This window comes from Musca autumnalis, unplaced genomic scaffold (genome assembly GCF_047663935.1).
Source record: "Musca autumnalis isolate F117 unplaced genomic scaffold, ASM4766393v1 scaffold_4, whole genome shotgun sequence".
Classification (NCBI taxonomy): Eukaryota; Metazoa; Arthropoda; class Insecta; order Diptera; family Muscidae; genus Musca; species Musca autumnalis.
In genome coordinates, this window is record NW_027411977.1 from 17,614,297 (window position 1) to 17,638,676 (window position 24,380).

At 39.5% G+C, this 24,380-nt stretch overlaps 1 protein-coding gene across 1 annotated transcript in view; it reads left to right on the plus strand.

Annotated features, from left to right (window-relative positions):
• The first annotated feature begins 846 nt into the window (after window positions 1-846).
• foi (solute carrier family 39 fear-of-intimacy) overlaps window positions 847-24,380 on the plus strand; it is a 53,237-nt gene continuing 29,703 nt past the window's right edge. The window contains exon 1 of the mRNA XM_073981007.1: window positions 847-1,410. The gene's annotated coding sequence lies outside the window, so the exon portion shown is untranslated. The remainder of the gene's footprint in view (window positions 1,411-24,380) is intronic.

The window sequence follows — 24,380 nt, forward strand, 5'->3', positions numbered from 1 at the left end:
AAATAAATTCTTATAAAGAATGTTAACCCGGCAAAAAGCTCTAGTGCTAACGTCGTTTTATATACAAGAGAATTGACAATTTAAATCCACTGGATTTACTAAATCTGGTACAATGTAACTGAATTTTAACATTAAAACTTATGGCAAGGCGTATATCTTTTATGAAGATCTAACGCGCTGTAACGTGTCATAGAATATTCAATAATAACATTCTGTTTAAATTTCGGAAATGAAATTACGTATTATTATGTCTTTGTCAGTAGTCACACGCGCAAAATTTGCGGTAAAGAAAATGGGTTTTTTGGATGAGAGCGGGGAGGAAAGATTATAGAGAAGCGATTTCCTCTCTGCTCTCTCCCAAAAACTCTTGCACTGTTCCCGAACCTGCAAGAAGCTACTACTTTTTACTACGATTACATTTTTTCCTTTATGTTATCGAAAAAATAGTAACAATTAGTAGATTTTTGCTGTTCTAGATCAGACCATATATTTCTTTAACGCATATTTTGCACGTGTGACTACTGACTTTGTCTGGGAAATGGACATCCTTCAAGGTTTATGTTTTATTTCAGTGTCCTTTTATAGCTCTGTTCCAGAACTAAAAAGTTTTTACAATTTTTACCACTTTTACACATTTTGCGTTCCCGTACACAAAACTTATATGAAAATCGTTTACGACTTTTACAACTTTTACGACTTTTACCACTTTATAAAGTACGGGAACAGGCCATATGTTAAATAAATCATCCATTGTGAACAATGCTTGCATTGTTTACGCTATGCCAGATGCCATATTGTTCAAATATACTAAATTGATCCATGCAATTACTGGTGGTTGTGAAATCTTGTGTTTGTAAGCTATCATCATGTGATGAATTGCGCCAAAAGTAAGAAGCATTCAGCCGATTTTTTATGCGGTGGGATTTAGGTTATTTTTTCTGTAAAAATAACAAATAACTTTAATCTAAACAATTCTAAAAAAATGTATAAAGTGAAAATAAATGTATGGTTAATACACGCACATATTTGCAATTAAAACAACAAGACAAAAGTAAATCTTAGTAGAAAATCGTGTGTAAAAAGTTGCGTAGAGGAGGAAGAAATTTGAGATGAGTGCAAAAATATAATATCCAAAATATAAAGAATGTGCGGAAAGAAATGTGATATTGGCGTTCTCTAATATTGTTGATTGAATAAACAATTCTCATTTGGAGAGAATTTGAGAAGTGTTCATTGATAAAAAAAAAATCCCAAAAAGTAGAAAGAAAGAATGTGTTCCGTATACGATTTATAATTTATGCTTTAAATAATTGTACATTCGCATTTTATGACCGCCGTTCTTGCGCCTGCCATCAACCTACCTACCCAACCACCAATCAGCCAGCCAGTTCATTATCAAATTTTCTTCAGGTAAGCAAGTTTCCTTTTTCCCATCCAAATCCATGTGTGTAAACATTGATGTAGATTTATAAATAAATAATCATCAAAAATATAGTTGTGTCCATATATGTATTATATATGTATGTAAATGACATCCATTCACACATATGGATGTGGAGGGTTGCATGTTGTTGCTTTTTTGGAGCTTGGAGACATGTAATAAAAAGAGGGCCCGGAGTGATTATAAAATAAGGCCATAAATTGCGTATAATGCTTGTGTGAGTGGGGGGCTTTGTTGAGTTTGCAAAATGTATAAAAAAATATTTTCCTAAAATAAACACACGAGATATGTTGGTTATGTTGCGAAATTGAAATTTCCGCATCAGCTGCGAGAGTAGTGTTGGTAAACGTACATTTTGTTTGAATGGCACTATCGATAACATAATAATCTTAAGGTGGCCTTGCCACACATCAACAATGCAACTTATTTGTTTTAGTTTTATGGCTTGGAACCGTTGTTGTGGAAATAAAATCTATTGATTATAAATATCTGTTCCAGAACTGCAAGAATCTACTAATTTTTACTAATCTTTCGATATCATAAAGGAAATATTTGCTCTGTTCCAGAACCTGCAAGAAGCTACTACTTTTTACTACGATAACATTTTTTCCTTTATGTTATCGAAAGAAATAGTAAAAATGAGTAGATTCTTGCAGTACTGGAACAGACCAATTGTTATAGTACTAAAGCATAGTACACATTGACCAACAAAACAGACAGCCATCGAAGTCTATTTCGTTTATATCAAAGTCTAGCTGAATAATTACTTTCCTAAGACCAAAACTTAAAACTCGACGCCTGACGTGTGCGTACAAAAATACAAAAACAAAATACATGTATTTGTTTTTGTTTTCAATTTGAAATACATGTATTTTGTTTTTGTATTTTTGTACGCACACGTCAGGCGTCGAGTTTTAAGTTTTGGTCTAATATTTAAATAAAGGCCTGGGTACATAAGCTGCCTCGCCTGGGTGTCTTGCTTTCCTGCTTCATTTTCGACATAATAAAAAATAAAAGAATAAAAAAGGCCGAGCAAATTTCGAACTGGGTTGTCCTTTTCCTTTTTTAGTCTTTTATCAGAAGCAAGCAAGCTTACTACAGGCGAAGCAGCTTATGTGCCCAGGCCTTAAATGCTTAACATATTCCACTACAAACATTTTTAGCTAAACAAAAGTTTTTATTTACCAGAAAATTGCCGTAAAAGTACGTTGACTGTAAGTTTTGAATGATGGTGTGAGTTAAGGTGCTTCATATTACTAGTGGACAAATTCTATTTTCTCCGGTAACCTCCAACTGCCTTAGGATGGCTATTACGGTAACACCGGAGCAAGTACTGCAACGAGAGCATGCCATTGTGCTGCTATGCTGGAAGAATCGTTGTCTCCTCAATTGAAATTCTCAGCATTCCAACTGATTTGAATATTTTTCCATTGTGTTGCGTTTTATTGGTGGATTACTCTGGTGCCGCATAGCTTACCACAGATCAACCTACCGCTTTTTATGTGGTCAAAAAGGTTTCTTTATCGGCATCCCAAGTTCCTTCTTCCTACATCTCAGCTAGTCGCAGATAGCTATGGCAGGCGAGAACGACATGAGCATGATGTCGAATATGACCCCTAGTATCTTGGGGTAGTAGTTAGTGGTCGAAATCTGCTACTATCGACCATGATATTCAACTCAGTGCTCGCCTCTGTTAGCCAAGTGGTGAACAGAGAGGGCGTAGATTTGGTGACGGATATTTTCATATTGTTTGCGTGCAAAAAGTTGGTATGAACAGCAAAATAAGAGTTCGGCCATTTACAAATCACATCAGGAAATGTACCGCCCAGATCGTACAATCATCCGCATACTTTACAATCTCAATGTTTCGCTCTACGAGTCTTGGACTTCTTGTTCGTGAATTCCACGTACTTCCGGCTCATCCAGCTGTTTCAGCATAACTATGGAAATTCCATTAGGGCGCTTTGGATGATTATCGTTTTTGATGGCATTCGCAACATCATCTCCATTGTAGATTGTGGTGGTTCCTCCTCGGTAGAAAGATATCTAATACGACTTGGTATTCCTCTCTTCGCCCTCTCACTCCGGGGCTGTACCGAGCAACCTGTCGATTAAAATTACTTGCCAGACAAAATAAATATTTTCGACGGTGACAAAAAATACCCTTCATCGTATTGAACGCGATCTTTCCTGAGTATTTAAGTCATGTGAAACTTCTCTACATGTGGATCTTATGCTACGCCTTTAGGATTGATATAAGCGAACTTTGACCGTGCCCATTCTGGGATGATGTTGGGATATTTGTATGTAAATTAACATTTCAATGTTGGGTGTGTTGCTGGCGGGAACGTTAGCAAGGTACATTGGTGATGCAACACTGCTGGCGATCTCGTCTTGGGCTTTTTGGATGCTTTCTGTGCTTTTTATACCCTCAGCATTTATGCTAACGCTGGCTGAGCAGATTGATAGCTCTACGTTTTGCACGGTCAATGAGGACGCCCCTACCAGAATTAGAGGAGAGTGTCACAGTTCGCCTGACATAACCATCGTGTCACCCGGTCTGACAAATGACGTTACCTGGCAACCCGTCATTTTCCTTGGATCAGACCATCTCCCCATAATTGTCTCCATTAGCAGACCACCCGACTTCATCACCTTTGAACGCCGCACGTTCGTCAATCATAAAAAAGGTGATTGGCCGAGTTTCAGAGAGTTCACCAATCACCGCTTCAGAGAATTGCCCAATGCTTCTGATGTTCGGGTAGCGGAAAGGACGTTCCGGGACATCATCACTGCTGCAGCCGCTCGCCATATCCCTGCTGGTCGAATACCCGAAGTAAGACCAAATTTCCCAGCAGAGGCGACGGGATTAGCAAACGAGCGTGATGAGCTTCGCGGTATCAACCCCAATGACCCCAGAGTCAGGGAGCTGACTCTGGAAGTTAACAGGCTGGTCGGCGAGCATAAGCGGAACAAATGGTTAAATCATCTGAAGAGCTGCAACATTGGAGCCGGTATAGGTGAATTGTGGGCAACGGTTAAGTCACTCTCGAACCCTGGAAGAAGGGAAGATAGGACGTTTGGCGACGTTACGTTGACTGACCCGAAGTGGTGCGCAAGTCATTTCAATCGACAGTTTGTCGAGCATCCCGAGAGTGACAGGGCGAAGAGAAGAGTATTACGTCGCATCAGATCTCTTCCAGCCGAGGATGAGCCACCACAATTTACAATGGATGATGTTGCCAATGCCATCAGGAACGCTAAATCATCTAAAGCGTTGGGCCTTGATGGAATCTCCATGGTAATGTCGAAGCAGCTGGATGAGCCGGGAGTCGAGTATCTCACCAAAGTCTTCAACTTGTCGCTAGCCACCCTCGTTGTTCCCGAAGTCTGGAAAATGGGCAGGGTGGTACCACTACGGAAGCCAGGCAAGGATGCCAGCAAAAGTGAATCGTACAGACCGATTTCGCTTTTGTCGCCCGTAGCAAAGACACTTGAGGCCTTGATCCTCCCCAGTATCAGAAATAGCTATCAAGTTGCCGATCATCAACATGGATTCCGTAAGCAGCACAGCACGACAACAGCGCTGCACGCCATTACCACATATATCTGTAAAGGACTCAACCAGAGACGGCCGTGCGATAGAAAAGTGATGGTGGCTCTTGACTTATCAAAAGCCTTTGATACAGTCAGGCACTCCACGCTGTTTGTGGACATTGAGCAGACAACCCTCCGGCCAAGCTTGAAACGTTGGATAGTCAACTATATGTGTGGACGCCAGTCGTACGTGGAATTCAGGAATAAGAAGTCCAAACCCCGTAGAGTAAAACAGGGAGTTCCCCAAGGTGGGGTGATATCTCCGGAACTGTTTAACCTCTACCTCTCCTGTATTCCACCCCTCCAGACGCCATTGAGATCGTGACGTATGCGGATGATTGCACGATCTTGGCGTCGGGTACTAATCCTGATGACATCTGTGAGACACTGAACAACTATTAAACTGATCTTACCACCTTTTTCCATTCGAGGAATATGCAGATTTCCCCCACAAAATCTACAGCCACTCTGTTCACCACATGGACAGCGCAGTTTGGACGTGAGTTGAATGTCGTGGTCGACGGTAGCAGAATTCCGACCACAAACTGCCCTAAAATTTTAGGGGTCACATTCGACACTACATTCACGTCGTGCGCACACGCCACAGCTATCTGCGACAAGTTGAAAAGTAGGAACAAGGTCCTCAAGTCCCTGGCCGGCAGCACTTGGGGTGCAGATAAAGAAACCTTGTTGACCACATATAACGCGATAGGTCAGTCTGTGGTAAGCTATGCGGCTCCAGTCTGGTCCCTGAGATTATGTGATACGAATTGGAAAAAGATTCAAACTTGCCTCAAATCTTCAGTGGACCATCTACATGAGGAGACAAAGATTCTTCCAGTTAAGCAACACAATGATATGCTTTCGTTGCAGTACCTGCTTGGATGTTACCGTGTGAGCCATCCCAATCACCATCTTGTGGGTAGGCCCGGCTCATTCAGGGGGATCAGGAAGGATATCCATGCTCTAGAGGGAGAGGTCCAACGATACAGGAGAGAATCCCTAGATCAACAAGCATATCAAGCAGGATTGAATAGCATTCACACGGACGCAGTTGCCAAGACCTTAAGCAATTATAGTGTGAATAAAGTACTCGGAGTACATCCTCCATCTATCGCAGCTGAGGAGCGTCAGCTGTCACGACAAACTAGAGTAGTTTTGGCTCAACTACGCTCGGGATATTGCAGTCGCCTAAATTCTTATTGGGCGGAAATCGATCGCGCCGTGCAAGACATCTGCCCAGTATGCGGCATGGGCCCGCACGACACACAACACCTTTTTAACTGCCCCGCCAAACCTACCCATCTAACTCCAGTGGATCTGTGGCTACATCCCATCGAATCAGCCACTTTTTTGGAACTGGAGATAGACCCAGAGCCAGATTGAACAGAGGAACGAACAAATAAACATAAAACACTGTTACAACAACAACAACTGAATGCCAGGATAGGCTACATGAACGAATTACTAACAACGGTGGCAAAGAAACTTCTCTTGATAAAGTAGACGAATCCCCTGAAGATGCCAACAAACATTGACAAAACGTCGGGAAGAATGAATTGAAAAGGATTTTTTGCATGCGCTTAGGTCTACCAAGCTTAACGAAACAATGCAATTTTCAGCGTAATGTTGGCTCGCATATTTTTAAGCATCTAAAACATCTCAACAAGTGGTGACGTAATGCATGTCGTTGGGATTTGGTATGAAAAGCAGGTGCCATATTATTGAGCTATTATGAATCGTCCTTGTCCTTTAAGGGATGTTCGTGTCCTGTTTTTTAGTTTTGGCAGATAGTTTCTTGAATTTCATTAAAATTCTTTCAAGCATTTTGAGCTGATAATGTAAACCAATGGCCATAATTGTAAATATTTGCTAAAACAGCAGCCTCAAATCAAACCAGCCATGCAATTCAACCGGTTGTTGGTTCTCGCTCGTTCGCTGCTACTTTCAGTAATTCGAGTTGAAATTAAAAGTGTGATTTCGCGTCAACGAAACAAAAAGTTGCGTATGTTGGCACAAAAAATAGCAAACAATTGCTAACCGATTCTTTTTTGTGCCTGTATTGTCATATTTATCGTTTTTGTTTTGTTGATTTTTTTTGCTGTGGAATGAAGGAACGGCGTTAATATATCAGGTAAACGCAAAGTACTTAATTTTGTTTTTTATATTTTTTTGTAATTTTGTAGTGCTGCTGTTGCGGCTAACTGGCTATTGACTTTGCCTCTACATTTTTAATTTGTATTTTTTTGAATACGTTTTTTGAAATTTAATTCTTACTTTGTTTTTACATTTCGTATGTGACCAGCATTTGCAAAGTGGAAATTTCAATTTCAATGAACGTTGCTTGTCGGTCGCTTGGTGTGTCGCATTGTTGGTTACTGATCAAATTATTCGAAACGAAATGAATGACCGATGATTAATTAATATTATGTATATATGTCGGTGTCAAAACTATAAACATACCTAGGTACTCATATGTATGTAGGTATGTCAGAATTTAACTGATTTAATCCAATAAGCCAACAAAGTACTTACACCTAGATTTAGTTAATGAGTTGTTTAATGGGTTTCGTGTGAAATGTTGAAAATAAAGTAACGAGTGGTATGAAGTGCAGATAAAACATTTTTAAAGTACCCGTGGATAACAAAATACTGTATTTAATGGGAATAAATCGCAGTGAAGTTCAAAGTAGATTCTTTCAGCCATTCCAGGAAAATATGCAGAAACAAAATTACCATTTCGTTGTTGTTGTAATTGTTGTAACAGTGTTTTTTATTATGTTTGTACGTTCGTTCCTCTGTCAATCTGGCTCTGGGTCTATCTTCAGTTCCAGAAAAATGGTTGCTTCGAATGGATATAGCCACAGATCTACAGGAGTTAGATGGGTTGGTTTGTCGGGGCAGCTGAAAAGGTGTTCTGTGTCAAGCCCATGCCGCATACTGGGCAGATGTCTTGCACCGCGCGATTGATTTCCGCCCAATACGAATTTAGGCGACTGCAATATCCCGAGCGTACTTACTTACTTACTTAGCTGGCCCATTACAGAACATTTGTTCTATAGGCCGAACTAAGAAGAGATCTCCATTCCTCTCTATTTGTTGCTTTGCACACTGGAATACCGCGCCTTGTCATCTCATCATCCACTTGTTTGCGCCATCTATTCCTTGGTCTGCCAATTCTGCGTGCACCGCCATGTGGCATGTATTCATACGCCTTTTTAGCGGGTTCATCATCGCTCATTCTTATGATATGGCCTAGCCAACGCAATCGCTGCATCTCGATACGTTTAACAATATTGATGTCGTTGTATAGCAGATACAGCTCGTTGTTCATGCGACGTCGATATTCACCGTCAACGCAGATTGGTCCGTAGATCTTTCGAAGAATTTTTCTCTCAAACACACCAAGCACTGCCATGTCTGCTTGCGCAAGTACCCAGGCTTCGGAGCCATACATCAGCACGGGTAGTATCAGTGTTTTGTAGAGCGTTATTTTTGTTTGACGAGATGTGGCTTTGTTTTTAAACTGCTTACTTAATCCAAAGTAGCATCTGTTGGCCAATACCATTCTTCTTTTTATTTCACAACTGATGTCGTTTGTTGTGTTGACGGTGGTGCCGAGGTAGACGAAGTCTTTTACTACCTCAATATTATAGGAACCAACTTCCACAGTCGGTCCGAGCTCAATGGACGCATTGCGCGTCGACACCATCAACTTGGTCTTCTCACCGTTTACCGCCAGACCCACTTTAGCAGATTCTCCTTCGACCTTTATAAAGGTATCAGTTACTTCTTTTACTGATCGACCCATGATGTCTATATCATCAGCATAAGCAAGTAACATGTGAGCGTAGTTGAGCCAAAACTACTCTGGTTTGTCGTGACAGCTGACGCTCCTCAACTGCGATAAATGGGGGATGTACTCCGAGTACTTTATTCACACCAATAAGAATTTAGGCGACTGCAATATCCCGAGCGTAGTTAAGCCAAAACTACTTTGGTTTGTCGTGGCAGCTGACGCTCCTCAGCTGCGATAGATGGGGGATGTACTTCGTGTACTTTATTCACACTATAATTGCTTAAGGCGTGTGAATTCTGTTTATACCTTCTTGATATGGTTGTTGATCTAGAGGTTCTCTCCTGTATCGTTGGACCTTTCCCTCTAGAGCAAGTTTATCCTTCCTGATCTGCCTGAATGTGTCGCGCCTACCCACAATATGGTGATTGGGATGGCTCACACGGTAACATCCAAGCAGGTACTGTAACGAAAGCATCTCATTGTGTTGCTTAACTGGAAGAATCTTTGCCTCCTCATGTAGATGGTCCACTGAAGATTTGAGGAGGCACCCTGTTGCTGTTCTCAATCTTTTTCCAATTCGTATCACATAATCTCAGGGACCAGACTGGCGCTGCATAGCTTACCACAGACCGACCTATCGCGTTATATGTGGTCAACAAGGTTTCTTTATCTGCACCCCATGTACTGCCGGCTAGGGACTTGAGGACCTTGTTCCTACTTTTCAGTTTGTCGCAGATAGCTGTTGCGTGCGCGCACGACGTGAAAGTAGTGTCGAATGTGACCCCAAAATTTTAGGGCAGTTTGTGGTCGGAATTCTGCTACCGTCGACCACGACATTCAACTCACGGCAGCGGGTTCTAACGTACCGGATTGACCCGAAACCATAGTGTTTCGGCCAGCGGCTGCGAACCCAGCATTAAACTTATGCTTCTACGTAGGTTTCATGCTGCTACAACAACAACAACATTCAACTCACGTCCAAACTGCGCTGTCCATGTGGTGAACATAGTGGCTGTAGATTTTGTGGCGGAAATCTGCAAATTCCTCGAATGGAAAAAGGTGGTAAAATCGGTTAAATAGTTGTTCAGTCTCTCACAGATGTCATCAGGATAGGTACCCGACGACAGGATCGTGCAATCATCCGCAAACGTTACGATCTCGATGCCGTCTGCAGGGGGCGGAATACAGGAGAGGTAGAGGTTAAACAGTTCCGGAGATATCACCCCACCTGGGGGACTCCCTTTTTCACTCTACGGGGTTTGGACTTCTTATTCCTGAATTCCACGTACGACTGGCGTCCACAAATATAGTTGACTATCCAACGTTTCAAGCTTGACCGGAGGGTTGTCTGCTCAATGTCCTCAAACAGCGTGGAGTGCCTGACTGTATCAAAGGCTTTTGATAAGTCAAGCGCCACCATCACTGTTCTATCGCACCACGACTTTTTTATAGGTGTACTTTTAATGCTCTATCTCTTCTAGTTTCGGAGATATCACGACTTTTTTATGAGTGTACTTTTAATTCTCTATCTCTTCTAGTTTCGGAGATATCACGACTTTTCTACACGATCGTCTCTGGTTGAGTCCTTGACAGATATATGTGGTAATGGCGTGCAGCGCTGTTGTCGTGCTGTGCTGCTTAAGGAATCCATGCCGATGATCGGCAACTTGATAGCTATTTCTGATATTGGGGCGGAGTAAGGCCTCAAGTTTCTTTGCTACGGGCGACAAAAGCGAAATTCGCCTGTACGATTCAATTTTGCTGACATCCTTGCCCGGCTTCCGTAGTGGGACCACCCTGCTCATTTTCCAGACTTCGGGAAGAACGTGGGTGGCTAGCGACAAGTTGAGAATTTTAGTGAGATACTCCAATCCCGGCTCATCCAGCTGCTTCAGCATTACCATGGAGATTCCATCAGGACCCAACGCTTTGGATGATTTAGCCTTTCTGATGGCATTGGCAACATCATCCATTGTATATTGTGGTGGTTCATCGTCGGCAGGAAGAGATCTGATGCGACGCAATACTCTTCTCTTCGCCCTGTCACTCTCGGAGTGCTCGAAAAACTGTCGATTGAAATTACTTGCGCACCTCTCCGGGTCAGTCAACGTAACGTCGCCAAACGTGACTGAGGTTCTATCTTCCTTTCTTCCAGGGTTCGAGAGTGATTTAACCGTTGTCCACAATTCACCTATACCGGTTCCAATGTTGCAACTCTTCAGATGATTTATGCTCGCCGACCAGCCTGTTAACTTCCATTGTCAGCTCCCTGACTCTGGGGTCATTGGGGTTGATTCGGCGAAGCTCATCACGCTCATTTGCTAATCCCGTCGCCTCTGCTGGGAAGTTTGGTCTTACTTCGGGTATTCGACCAGCAGGGATATGGCGAGCGGCTGCAGTGGTGATGATGTCTCGGAACGTCCTTTCCGCTATCCGAACATCAGAAGGATTGGGCAGTTCTCTGAAGCGGTGATTGGTGAACTCTCTGAAACCTGGCCAATCAACTATCTTATGATTGACGAATGTGCGGCGTTCAGAGGTAATGAAATCGGGTGGTGTGCTAATGGAGACAATTATGGGGAGATGGTCTGATCCAAGGGAAATGACGGGTTGCCAGGTAACGTCATTTGTCAGACCAGACGACACGATGGTTATGTCTGGCGAGCTGTGACACTCTCCTCATTGACCGTGCAAAACGTAGAGCTGTCAATCTACTCAGCCAGCGCTGTACCTCTCTGGTCATTTCCGAGGGCCGAATGCCACATCTCATGATGCGCATTAAAGTCCCCCAGGACCAGACGATTACGACCTTCCAAAAGCGGGCTAATGTTAGGCAAGTAATCTGAGATACAGCTATTTCTCCGCGGGATGTATACATTCAGCAACTCTATCTCGGCAGTTCCACACCTGACTGCTACCCCCAGACAGTCCATGTACGGGTCATTAGAGACAGGCTTAAGCGAGATAGGTCTGTATTGGACAGACTGGTGCAATAGGAAAGCTAATCCCCCACCTCCACTTCTGGCGCGATCTTTCCTCAGAACATTGTAATCATCATAATACTCTAAGCTGTGGATGTTGTTCAGCTTGGTTTCCTGCACCGCAGCGACCTTGATGTTCTTCCGACTCATAAAATATACTATCTCCTCGATCTTACCTCGGAGTCCATTGCAATTCAATTGCAAAAAGGCTGCATTTTCGGGGATTGGCTGGTGTTAAAGGCTGCGTATGCGGTTGTTATCGAGGGAACTGCGGGGGAGTTAGATGCACCCACTCCTGACATCTATTGCATCTCACCGAAGGTTGGATGTGGGTGAAGATGCGGATGTGACAAACAGAGCATATATATATTGGTCCTGGGTTTTCCTCCGTCCCAGCTCGGACCAATAGAATTCGGAGCAGGCATTCCGGGATATGCTGCTCCCAATACAGAAAAACGAAACAAATACGAACATGTACACACTAAGGTGCAGCCGCTGGCCGGAACATTGGTTTTGTGTTGTTCCGGGTCAATCCGGTACGAAAGAACCCGCTGCCGTGGGATTGTAGCTTCTTGCAGGTTCTGGAACAGAGCAACTTTTTGTAAAATATTTGTAATATCGGCCAAGCTTGATCGATTTTGTTCTTCGTTTTAGGCTAACGATCAAAAACGTATATCATCGAAAAATTGATTTTAGACTCCAAGTATCTTTGGATGAAATCAGTTTCAGACAATTTGGAGTCGGTTTAGACTTGTCCGTGTCTGTCTGGTACTGGTATACACGATAACTCTCGAAAGGATCAAACGAGTTGGTCCAAACTTCGTTCTAACTTAGACCAAGTTTGAAGATGACCCTATCGGTTCAATCCTTCATATTTTCCCTCATCCCCCCAAAAAATTTCCTTTAACGTTTGCGCACGATTTGGTCCAACATAAATTATATCGGTAAAGTTTAAGGGCATTTCTTGAATTGTTTTGAATTTTTTGCCGCATTTTTTTCCTCGCGGACCATTGTACTATGTGGTGCTGATGGTGATACTACTCTGCTCCGAACTTTGGATATCACTTATGATACGACCTGCTTGGATTAGATTAGTATGATCACCTGCCTCTGAAAACCTTAGAGTTTCCCGCTGTCAAAAACTGACTCTGGGCTTGTTTCCTTAAAACAAAAATGGGAGAAGGAAAAATGAATAAAGTTACGGTGGTCTACCTATGAACAATCCCACGGCAGCGGGTTCTTTCGTACCAGATTGACCCGGAACTATAGTGTTTCGGTCAGTGGCTGCCAACCCAGCATCAAACCTGTGCTTTACGTAGGTTTCTGTGCTGCTACTACAACAATGAACAACTCTCTCCCACATATGTGGGTGCCTCCGAATCCGGCAACAACAGCAAAACAAAAACGGCGTTGTGGAAAGGAAGTTCATAAGATAGTGAGATTAAGTGAGCGAGAGCATCAAAATACAACAGGGCGGAAGAAAATCCTTTTTGTAGAGGGCGATAAAGTGAGTTCGGACATGAAGATAGTGAGTCGATCTTTGAAAAACTTAGGATTCTAAATGTAAATTCCGGATCTTCAGTAGAGCAAGATAGCAGCGGAGATTGAAAGGAAATCCCTCATCTGACCAAAGCGGTGACGTTCATCAAGGGATGTGGCTGCAAGCTCGAGCATGCGCTCCGTCATGCTCGAAATCTTTGGCAATCATATCTAGACCTTGGATGTGATGTGAGGTCTTCCGCAGGAAGAAACATGAGAAATGTTCTCTTCTTTTACTTAAATTTAAAGCATACAAAGTTGAACAGTGTCCCAAAACAAAAGGTTGAAGGGGTTGCTAAAAATCGAATCGATCGTATTTAAAATTTGAAGTATCTGATACTGATTTTCTATACCCCAGCAGCGCAGTATGAGGACTTGTTTCGGATCTATTTTAAATGCTTTACAAAAGATTGTTTTTACAGTCCCTATTACAACGGTGCAATTTTTCTGGAGTATGTCCATACTTCCTGAGATAATGACCAAAAGCTCCAAAAATCCTGCTGGCACATATTAAAATGGCTGCAAGTTAACTCTCAAACGTTTTCATAAATTTCTTCAAAATTTTGTTTAATGTAATTTAGTATTTTGAGTTTTCTATGAAACAGAAGTTTGCTTACTAAACATTTTTGTTATATATGCCAATGATTTGCTGTGACCCCAGATTACGGTCCCTACAGATTCCACGTATTTTTAAGCGAACTCGTGGTACAAAATCAATATATTTTATGTACGGCATAATTAATTTTGTTTGCTTCTTTTTTTTTTTGTCAGAGTCTGGGGGCATATCTCCGTCAGCACAGCTGACTGATACTTTCTTACTTGTTTCTGCGTATATTTCAAACAAATTAGCAAAAACTATTTGATTTTTTTTATTTTGTTGACCAGTGTTATCAATCAACAAGTTTATATATAAAGTCAATCTATTATACGGAATTGCTACTGTATTTTTATTGCTGTTATAAATTTAGGTCAATAATTTTAAACTTGTTCTATTTTCGCTCTATTAGTCAAATACAATATCAATAAATAGATCTATAGATCACTTACCAAAAAATAAATTATTTCCTATTGGTATTCATGAAATTATTCGAAAAGTTTAGTTTTCATATTATAAAAAATAAAACAGGTGTTAGTTGACAAACATTTTCATATACATACATACCCATTATGTTCTATTTATATATTTACATACATATATATGTGTGGGCAAGCATAAAACACGTGTTTAGAACGGAGCACCTTTCCATCCTAAAAACAATAATATTAAATTTTTAGCTATTAATAATTTCAAATTTCAAAATAAATCTATGAAATTATACGTGGAAAAAATAAAAATTATTCGTATTGGTCTATACGTATGATTTATTTATAGAATTAATTAATCTACAAAACGTATGCGTCTATATGTGCAATATTAAAAATATTCATACGTCACCCTAAACCATGTGCATGGTGGAAAATTTTTGAATGAATTTAATTATTATTTGTTATTGGATTTATTATTATTATTAAAATACAGTTTTAAACTGAGTTAAGTTAAATAAGAAAATTTAATTGAATGTGCATCCCAAATCATCACATTCACTTGAGTTTTGAATGTAAAATACATTCCATATTTTACTATTAAAATTAAAAATTTTTCTTTACAGTAATATATGAACTGCAATATATAATATATTATTTTTCTTAAAAAAATTCCCATGAAGATGTATATAATTATTCCGTAAAATATAATCTTTCAGCACTCTATTAAACGACATCTTTTGTCTTAAAATAGCTTTTAGTTGTTATGGATTCACTTTTTTTGTGATAACAAACTTTATAAACTATTGAAAAATATAAGACAATTTGAAGATGTGAATTTAGAATGGTACAATCTAGAAGGGAACAAAGCCGTTTTTCGCATTTTAGACACTAATACAATTTAGTTAAATTTCGAACATGTACAGGTGAATTTTAAACACAGATTTTTTTGTTTATTTTACATCTATTAACCGTGAAAACATTTATTATTCGGGATTATGACTTATTCAAACCATTTCAATGTATAAAGAGAATATGAAATTAAGAAACGAAGCAATATTTAGACATGTCACAGAAACGAATTCCGATCGAAAGTAGAATTAATTCCGTATTTAGCTTCTTCAGAAAACGAAAAAGAAGAATTTTTCGGAATGAAACCACTTTTGATTTTGCAAATGGAATTGTATTTTTTTTAATTTGTCACTTTAAAACACTCCAAAAACACTTAGAGATAATAAAAATTTAATTTTATTAACAATTTTACATTTAATTTCATATTTAAGCTAAATAGTGAAGTTTTTCCATTTCACCATATCGATCGGAATCTGAAGCTCAAGCAAAAACGATCGAAATGAAATTACGGAATTGAACTCATTCTGATCGGAATCTGTGACATGCCTGATTATTTTATTTTTCGTTACTGTTTTGTTTATCATCAATGAATTCCACCTATGTTAATATTTCCTTTTATTTTTACTTTACGTTTACGTTTCCATTAACTTCATTAACTTTCATTAATGAAATTACGGAATTGAACCCATTCTGATCGGAATCTGTGACATGCCTGATTATTTTATTTTTCGTTACTGTTTTGTTTATCATCAATGAATTCCACCTATGTTAATATTTCCTTTTATTTTTACTTTACGTTTACGTTTCCATTAACTTCAACAGCTAAAAATGCATCACTGTAAATATATTTAATACTACTATTTTAAGCAACTAAGTACTTTTAAATTTATCAAGCAACACTGGACGACTTGTCGCTTCTCAGAAATAGAAGCTAAGGAGAATAAAATTAAAAAAATCGTTTATTCCTCTTGAGCAACTTGAACTCTGTACATCAACCTCAGTGCTTCCTTAAGTAGTTGAAACTGATAGCAAAACATCATCCGCAATACAGATAGGTAATAAGTATTATTTTAAAACCTAATCATTTGGCGTTTTATTGTATGTCCTCATAAAACCTACATACGTAAACTGTCGGTTGCAATTATTAATTTACAGTCGTTTAAACTTCACATTAAAGCATAATTGATTTTATTTATAGACTTTAATAAAACATTTGGTTAAAATTTTTAAGAAATGGTTCTAAATATTGTAACTCCAAGAAAATCGGATTATCCATAATGCCTCCAGTCCCGTCCATCACAGCCATTCGTTTTCATAAATCATTTAGCAAATTCGCAAACACCTTTCTGTCTTTTCCATGCTTAATAGTTTTGTAATATTTCGGATACCCGTCCATTCTGTGATGTTATCAAACCCTTACTTACTTAGCTGGCTCAGAATATTTGTTCCATAGGCCGAACTAAGAAAAGATCTCCATTTCTATCTATTTGTTGCTTCGCACTCTGGAATACCGCGCCTTTTCATCTCATCATCCACTTGTTTGCGCCATCTATTCCTTGGCCTGCCAATTCTGCGTGCGCCGACAAGCGGTGCGTATTTATACGCCTTTTTAGCGGGTTCATAATCGCTCATTCTTATGATATGGCCTAGCCAACGCAATCGTTGCATCTCGATACGTTTAACAATATTGATGTCGTTGTACAGCAGATACAGCTCGTGGTTCATGCGACGTCGATATTCACCGTCAACGCAGATTGGTCCGTAGATCTTTCGAAGAATTTTTCTCTCAAACACACCAAGCACTGCCATGTCTGCTTGCGCAAGTACCCAGCTTCGGAGCCATACATCAGCACGGGTAGTATCAGTGTTTTGTAGAGCGTTATTTTTGTTTGACGAGATGTGGCTTTGTTTTTAAACTGCTTACTTAAACCAAAGTAGCATCTGTTGGCCAATACAATTCTTCTTTTTATTTCACAACTGATGTCGTTTGTTGTGTTTACGGAGGTGCCGAGGTATACGAAGTCTTTTACTACCTCAAAATTATAGGAACCAACTTCAACAGTTAGTCCGATCTCAATGGACGCATTGCGCGTCGACACCATCAACTTGGTCTTCTCACCGTTTACCGCCAGACCCACTTTAGCAGATTCTCCTTCGACCTTTATAAAGGTATCAGTTACTTCTTTTACTGATCGTCCCATGATGTCTATGTCATCAGCATAAGCAAGTAACATGTGGCTATTGGTGTAAATTGTGCCATTTCTTTTGACATTTGCATCTCGTATTACCTTTTCCAGCAAAATGTTGAATAGGTCACACGAAAGGCTGTCTCCTTGTCTGAAACGTTTTTTGGTACAAAATTCTTCGGAAAGGTTCTTTCCAATTTTAATTGAGGACCTAGTATCAGTTAAAGTCATCTTACAAAGCCGGATGAGCTTTGCGGGGATACCAAATTCAGATATTGCATGGAATACCTTTGAGCGCAGCGGGTTGTCGAAGGCTGCTTTATAATCGACAAAAAGGTGGTAGGTGTCGATCTGCATCTCTTGGGTCTTCTCCAGGATTTGCCGCAGGGTAAATATCTGGTCAATGGTGGACTTGCAAGGTCTAAAGCCGCATTGGTATGGTCCAATTATCTCGTTGACCATAGGCTTTAGTCGTTCGCACAATATCCCTGACACGATCTTGTAGGCAATAGGGAGTAGACTTATGCCCCTATAGTTAGAGCATACAGTCTTATCTCCCTTCTTGTGGACGGGACATAGGATGCTCAGGTTCTAATCGCCGGGTACGCGTTCTTCCTGCCAGATGGTGCTAACTAGCTGATGCATACACCTTATCAGCGCATCGCCTCCGGTTTTAAACAGCTCGGCTGGTAAGCCATCGGCTCCTGCTGCTTTATTATTCTTCAGCCGGTTGATTGCTGTTTTTATCTTGGCCGGGCGGTATACATTCTATACCATCTTCTGGGATTGGGACTGTGGTATCTTCGTCGTCTTCGCTGCTATTGGATACCAACAGTTTTGTAAAATGTTCTTTTCATATCCTGAGTACACTATCTGTATCAGTTACCAAATTACCTTGCTGGTCTCTACAGGAGGATGTGCCTGTACCAGAATGTGCCTGTACCAGAATAGAATTTTCGGAATTCATTCTGACTTCTGTACATCACGGTTTTTTCGCACTCCCGCTCTTCCATCTCTCTCTTTTTCATGCGGAAAATACGTATCTCCTCTCTCCTTTTCTCCCTGTATCTCCCTCGTGCGCTACGCGTTGCTACGGATTGTAAAGTATTCCTATATGCCGCATTTTTCTTTTCGGTGGCAGCACGACACTCCTGATCATACCATGGATTCCTTTGTGGAGGACTCTGGTATCCAAGTATGGATTTTGCGGTTGTTTGCATGGAGTGGGCAATGCTTTGCCATTGCGCCGATATGTTATCGGAATGAGGAGTGCTTTGATTAAGCAATTGGGCTAGTTGAATGGAATATGCTGTGGCTATCTGTTGTGATTGCAGCTTACAGATGTCTAACTTTAGTGTTGTGTCTGTTCTTACTTTGTTTGCTACGTTTAAGCGGGTGCGTGCCTTTGCTGCAACAAGGTAGTGGTCCGAATCAATGTTTGCTCCTCGGAACGATCGTACATCCAACACGCTTGATGCATCTCTTCTATCTATTCTTGTTCTTTGATCTGGTGACAGCCAGGTGCCCTTATGAATATCGAGATGATTAAATCTGGTACTGCTAACTACCATGTTTTTTGCAGCTGCAAAGTCTATCAGCCTCATACCATTGTCAGATGTTTTACTGTGGAGACTGAATTTCCCGACTGTTGGGCCAAAGATATTCTCCTTTCCAATTTTGGCATTAAAATCGCCTAGAATGATTTTAATGTCATGGGCAGGGCAACGGTCATATGTTTCTTCTAAGTGCTCGTAAAATATATCTTTGGTCTGTTCGTCCTTTTCTTCAGTGGGAGCATGAGCGCAAATAAAGCTGATGTTTTTCTAGGGGAGGGTTACTAACCTGATGTTTTTTCTAGGGGAGGGTTACTAACCCGACACCCAAACCCAAGTTTTTAACGTTCTTATGGGTGCGCGGCACATGTTAGCTCACTACCTTTAACGGAGAGGTCAGTGTCCACTTGAGATGAAAGAGGGACCAAGATAAATCCTGGGATTAGCCATGTTAAAACCGGTCAGGACTGTTCCTTGGTATCTTCCATCCGTTATCAAACCCTATTATCTCTTTATCTTCCTCTAATGGTGTTATGTTTTGAAATAATTTATATTTTTGATATACTTCATTATTTCTCAATACTTTAGCATATAATGCATTTTTAGTATTCACCGATGTATCCATATTTCAAAGGCTTGCAACTTTTTAATAGATTTTAGCAGATTTTACAGTCCACAACTCCATTACGTACAGTAGGACTGTTTTGATAAAACGAGTCTTCGTTTCAAGATCGTTTCAAACTCTTTAATAAATATATTAATTTTTAGAAGAATCCAAAGTGAACAACGAATGTGACTTTTCCAAATTATTTTCCGGAGTATTCAAAGTAAATAGTATGCTAGGATTTCAATAAATTATCAGACGAATTCAATGGATACAATAAACGTATTTTTTTTTAAGATTTAATAATGGACACATTGCATGGATTTTTATGAATTATTACAAGAATTTCAAGATGATCTAAGGAGGATATTCTGTGAGCAAATTTGTCACGATAGAGAACAAGTGATACCACATTACTAATATTTTCCATGGCCTGCATAAATGTGCAGTCGTATTTTTCATATTTGCAAACATTGCAAAAAAGTTATAAGAAGAATACATAGTATTAAAATATATTTTATGTAACCGCCTTTCCATTTAAATTAAAACACGTTCCCCATTGTTCCATTTAATTAAAATTGTTTTTTTTTTCTTTTAATTTTTTTTTATTTACATGGTCTGATAACTGATTTCTTCCATTTCTCTCGCTCTGTCACTCGTTCGCTCATTGACAATCATTTTTTTGTTTGTGTTATTGAATTATTTTTGATTTACCTCAATTAAAAGAAATAAATCAATGAAGACATTGTTTTAGCTTTTATTGTTGTTGCTGTTCTTTTTGTTGTTATTATTAAATAAACAAAATGCTGGTCTCGGTCGTTCCGACCAAGCCTTTATGAATGTAATTTATTTAAGTCAGCAGAGATATTTAACTGCCGACAGTTATGGTTGGTTGTTGTTGTAGTCGTATTGTCGCTTATGTGATGCGTTGTCTACAACCTAATTCCGATCAATTGTTTAACTTGCAAAAAGTTTGCAAGTAATTGAATATTGAACAAAAAATCATTTTGTATGCGTTCTTTAAAGTTATGTTCAAAAACTGTTTAAATCCTGTTGACTTATTTGAATTGGAAATATTATGCCCAGTTAAAAAACAAATATTGAACAAATATTTACGATACCGAAACAAGCGTATAAAAATTCCTTATATGCACGTGTTTTTAAACCGTGCTTTTGAACCAGGCAAGAACATGTTCAACTTTACATCTCTGAAGATTTCACACCACTGATAAAACCCCATGATGAAAATAGTTTCTAATATACCTCTGTAATTTTATATTTTACTAAAACCAAAACATTTCAAGCAAAAATTTCACCGACCCTATGTGGGCGTATAAGTATTTTTAATACCATGTGAGCGTATACGTATTATTCAGCATATTTGGTTATTAATACGCATCATCAGCATATTTTATTTGATTCAAAATAATTTCGTATGTTTCATTTTGCAAACTAGCACAAGAACACATTCCACTTCTTTTTGACCCACTGATGTCAACAAAAATTTATGCTGCGTTTTTACATTAATTTTTTATGGCAACTTGACAAAATTGTTGTTGTGTTCTTGAAAACATTATGTTTAAAAATGTTCCAAAATAATTTTTAGTCAGTCAGAAACATATAAATTATATAAATTTTGTAAGAAAAATATTGTAAGAAAATATTACAATTTGATTAATAATGGCTAATTCCGAAGATGAAACATTTTCCTCTACTTCTTCATCTCCACCGATTGGAATATCTCGTGTTGGTGTAAAAATCCCACCATTTTGGAAGACAAATCCTAAGCTAATGTTTTAATGCTGAAATAAACCAGGACGAAACGAAATGTCATACATTGGTTGGATCAATTGAGACGAATATTCTCACAGCTGAACGTTATACCATCGAGAATCCCCCATCTAACAATAAGTATGATGTATAAAATACGGCAATGCAGGCTGAATTTCAAGATTCCGAGGAAAATATACTACAGAAAGCAGGACGATAAATAGAAATTCCAGTCACTTTCGTGATGCTTCTGGACGTCAATGCTGGCATCATTTCAAGTTTGGAAATACATAAAAGCCAGAAAACTAAAAACTTCTTCGTCTATGATGACGGATGATGCTATGTCACCTGATTTTAAGAGGCACACATAATAATCAGCAGGATACCGGCGCTGATGTGTCTGTGATATTCGCTTACAAAAACCTTCAACTTCTCATAACATGGAGCTCCTAGCCGCCAAAAACTCTGCTATAAGAAGTTATGGTGAGAAAATCCTTGAACTGAATCTTGGTTTCAGAATACATTTTGTTGTGGTTTTTTTGGAGAAAATATTTCATTTTAATAAAATTGTTGAAGAAATCAAAAATTCAGAAGTTTTAACCCATGAAGAGCCATTACACCCGCTCAAAGTCACTGGAGGAGTCATCGGACCTTTTTTTTCGAAGACGTCGCGGGCCAAACGGTTACTGTGAATGGTGAGCGCTACAGAGCAATGATCAACAAGTTCTTTTTGCCGCAACTTGATGAATTGGAATTGGAAAACATGTGGTTCCAACAGGACTGTGCAACGGCACACACTGTACGTGCCACAATCGATATGCTGAAGGAAGCATTTCCCGGGCATCTAATCTCCCGTTTTGGCGTTTTTCACTGGCCAGCAAAATCGCCTGATTTGACCGCTCCAGACTTCTTTTTGTGGGCCTTTTTGAAGTCGCGGGTTTATGTCAAATAGCCTCAGACTCTTTCAGCTCTTAAAGATAATATCCGTCAAGAATATGAGGACCTATCGCCGGAAGTTTTGGCCGAAGTGATGGAAAATGCTATAAAAAGGGCTCAAATGGCAATAAACATCATATTCTCGACTTGACGTAAAAAAAAATAAAAGACCAAATAAAAATAATCCACAAGAAGAATCAATTTTTTTTTTTTTAAATTACAGCCAAAAAATATCGGAAGTTTACTTTTGCGCCGTCTTGGACCTTTGGATACAATAAAAGAAGTATCAAAAGTGGAAATGAAGTGAAGGATCCCAATGGGATGATTCTCAAATGGAGTATATGATTTGCTCCTAACACGCAGCTTCGTATATGGACTATATACGTCCGCTCGTTCCCTTCCCAGGCAATATTTCAAAATTGTTCGTAAAATATTAAGGATCGCTCGAGGATCGTTTTGATATTTTACAGCAGGTTGTTCTCGAGGTCCCTCTTACGACAACTACGGTACTATTTTTTTCGGGGACAACTCAATACTGCCAAAAGCTCTATAAAAAAAACCCTGCCGACAAATGTCTAATGAGCACAATAATTTACAAATTGGGTATTTAATTTGCCCAAAAAAGGGGTCTACATCGGACAACACCTTCCGATCCGCCCTTATAATAATTCAAATTTTTCGCTTCAGTGCAGTTTATGGGCTGTTCGAGAATCGTTTTGAACTGTTTTCGAAGTTGCTATTTATGGTCCTGTTAACAACGATATAATATTTTTATACCCTCAGCATTTATGCTAACGACGAGGGTATATACACTTTCATACAGGCAAAATGTGCCTCATCGAAATAATGGTTTTAGACCCCAAGTATGTTTGGACGAAATGTGTTTCAGACAATTTGGAGTCGATTGAGCAATGTCCGTCCGTCCATCTGTCTGGCTGGAGCGCACGATAACTCTCGAACGGATAAACCGATTCGGTTCAAATTTTGGTTTTCGTAATATTTTACCCAAACTTAGTTTAAGTTCGAAGATGGGCTATATCGGTCTACTCCTTCCGGTACATCCCCCACAAAAGTTCGAAAATGTTCGGAAAATTTGTGCCCACGATAACCCTTGAAGGGATTAACCGATTTGGCCCATACTTTGCAAATCGTGAAATTTCTACCAGACTTAGATGAGGTTCCAATATGGACTCAATAGGTCAACTCCTTCGGATACCTACCACACGAAATTGCGGAAAAGTTCAGTTTAGGACCTGCTCTCGAATCGCTTTGATTTTGGTTGCATGCACTTGTATTCACTGCCCTCCATACGACGGTAGAAGTTTCATCAGGCGCAAGTCCATACTTCTTGAGAAAATAGCCTGAAAGGTGCAACAAAAACACCTTGACACCTTCAGTAGTGGTTGGAGTGCGAGATAACTCTCGAACGGATCTGCCGATTCAATCCAAAATTTGGCATTCGTAATATTTTGTCCAAACATAGCTTAAATTCGAAGATAAGCCATATTGGTCCACTCCTTAAGGTACCTCCCCCACAAAAGTTCAAAAATGTTCTGAAAAATTGTGTTTCACTTTAAGACCTGCTCTCGAATCACTTTGATTTTTGTTGAAGCAACTTGCATTCGCTGCCTCAATTACGACAGTAAAAGTTTTTTCGGGGGCAAGTCCATACTTCTTGAGGAAACAGCCCGAAAGTTGTAAAAACCCCCTATGGAACCATATGTAATGGCTGGAGAGCTCGAACCGAATACCGCGTTCGTCCACACTTTGGATATTGTCTTATTTCTTCAAATATAAGATATAATTCGACGATGGTGCTTCTAGGTCCACTCCTTCTGGTACTTCCCCAAAAAATATTCGAAAATATTCACTAAAATGGTACGCGCGATATTTCATAGATGTAGCAACCGATTTGGTCCAAACTTTGGATCTCTAAATATTATCCAAACTTATTTTATTTTTAAAGTTGGACTCTATCTGTCCAATCCTTGTGGTACCGCCCACACAAATGTTCAAAATTTTTGTTTGGTTAAGGGTCTGTTCGAGAATCCTTTAAACATTTTTACCGAAGTCTTTCCTAGTGGCCCTGTTTACAGAGA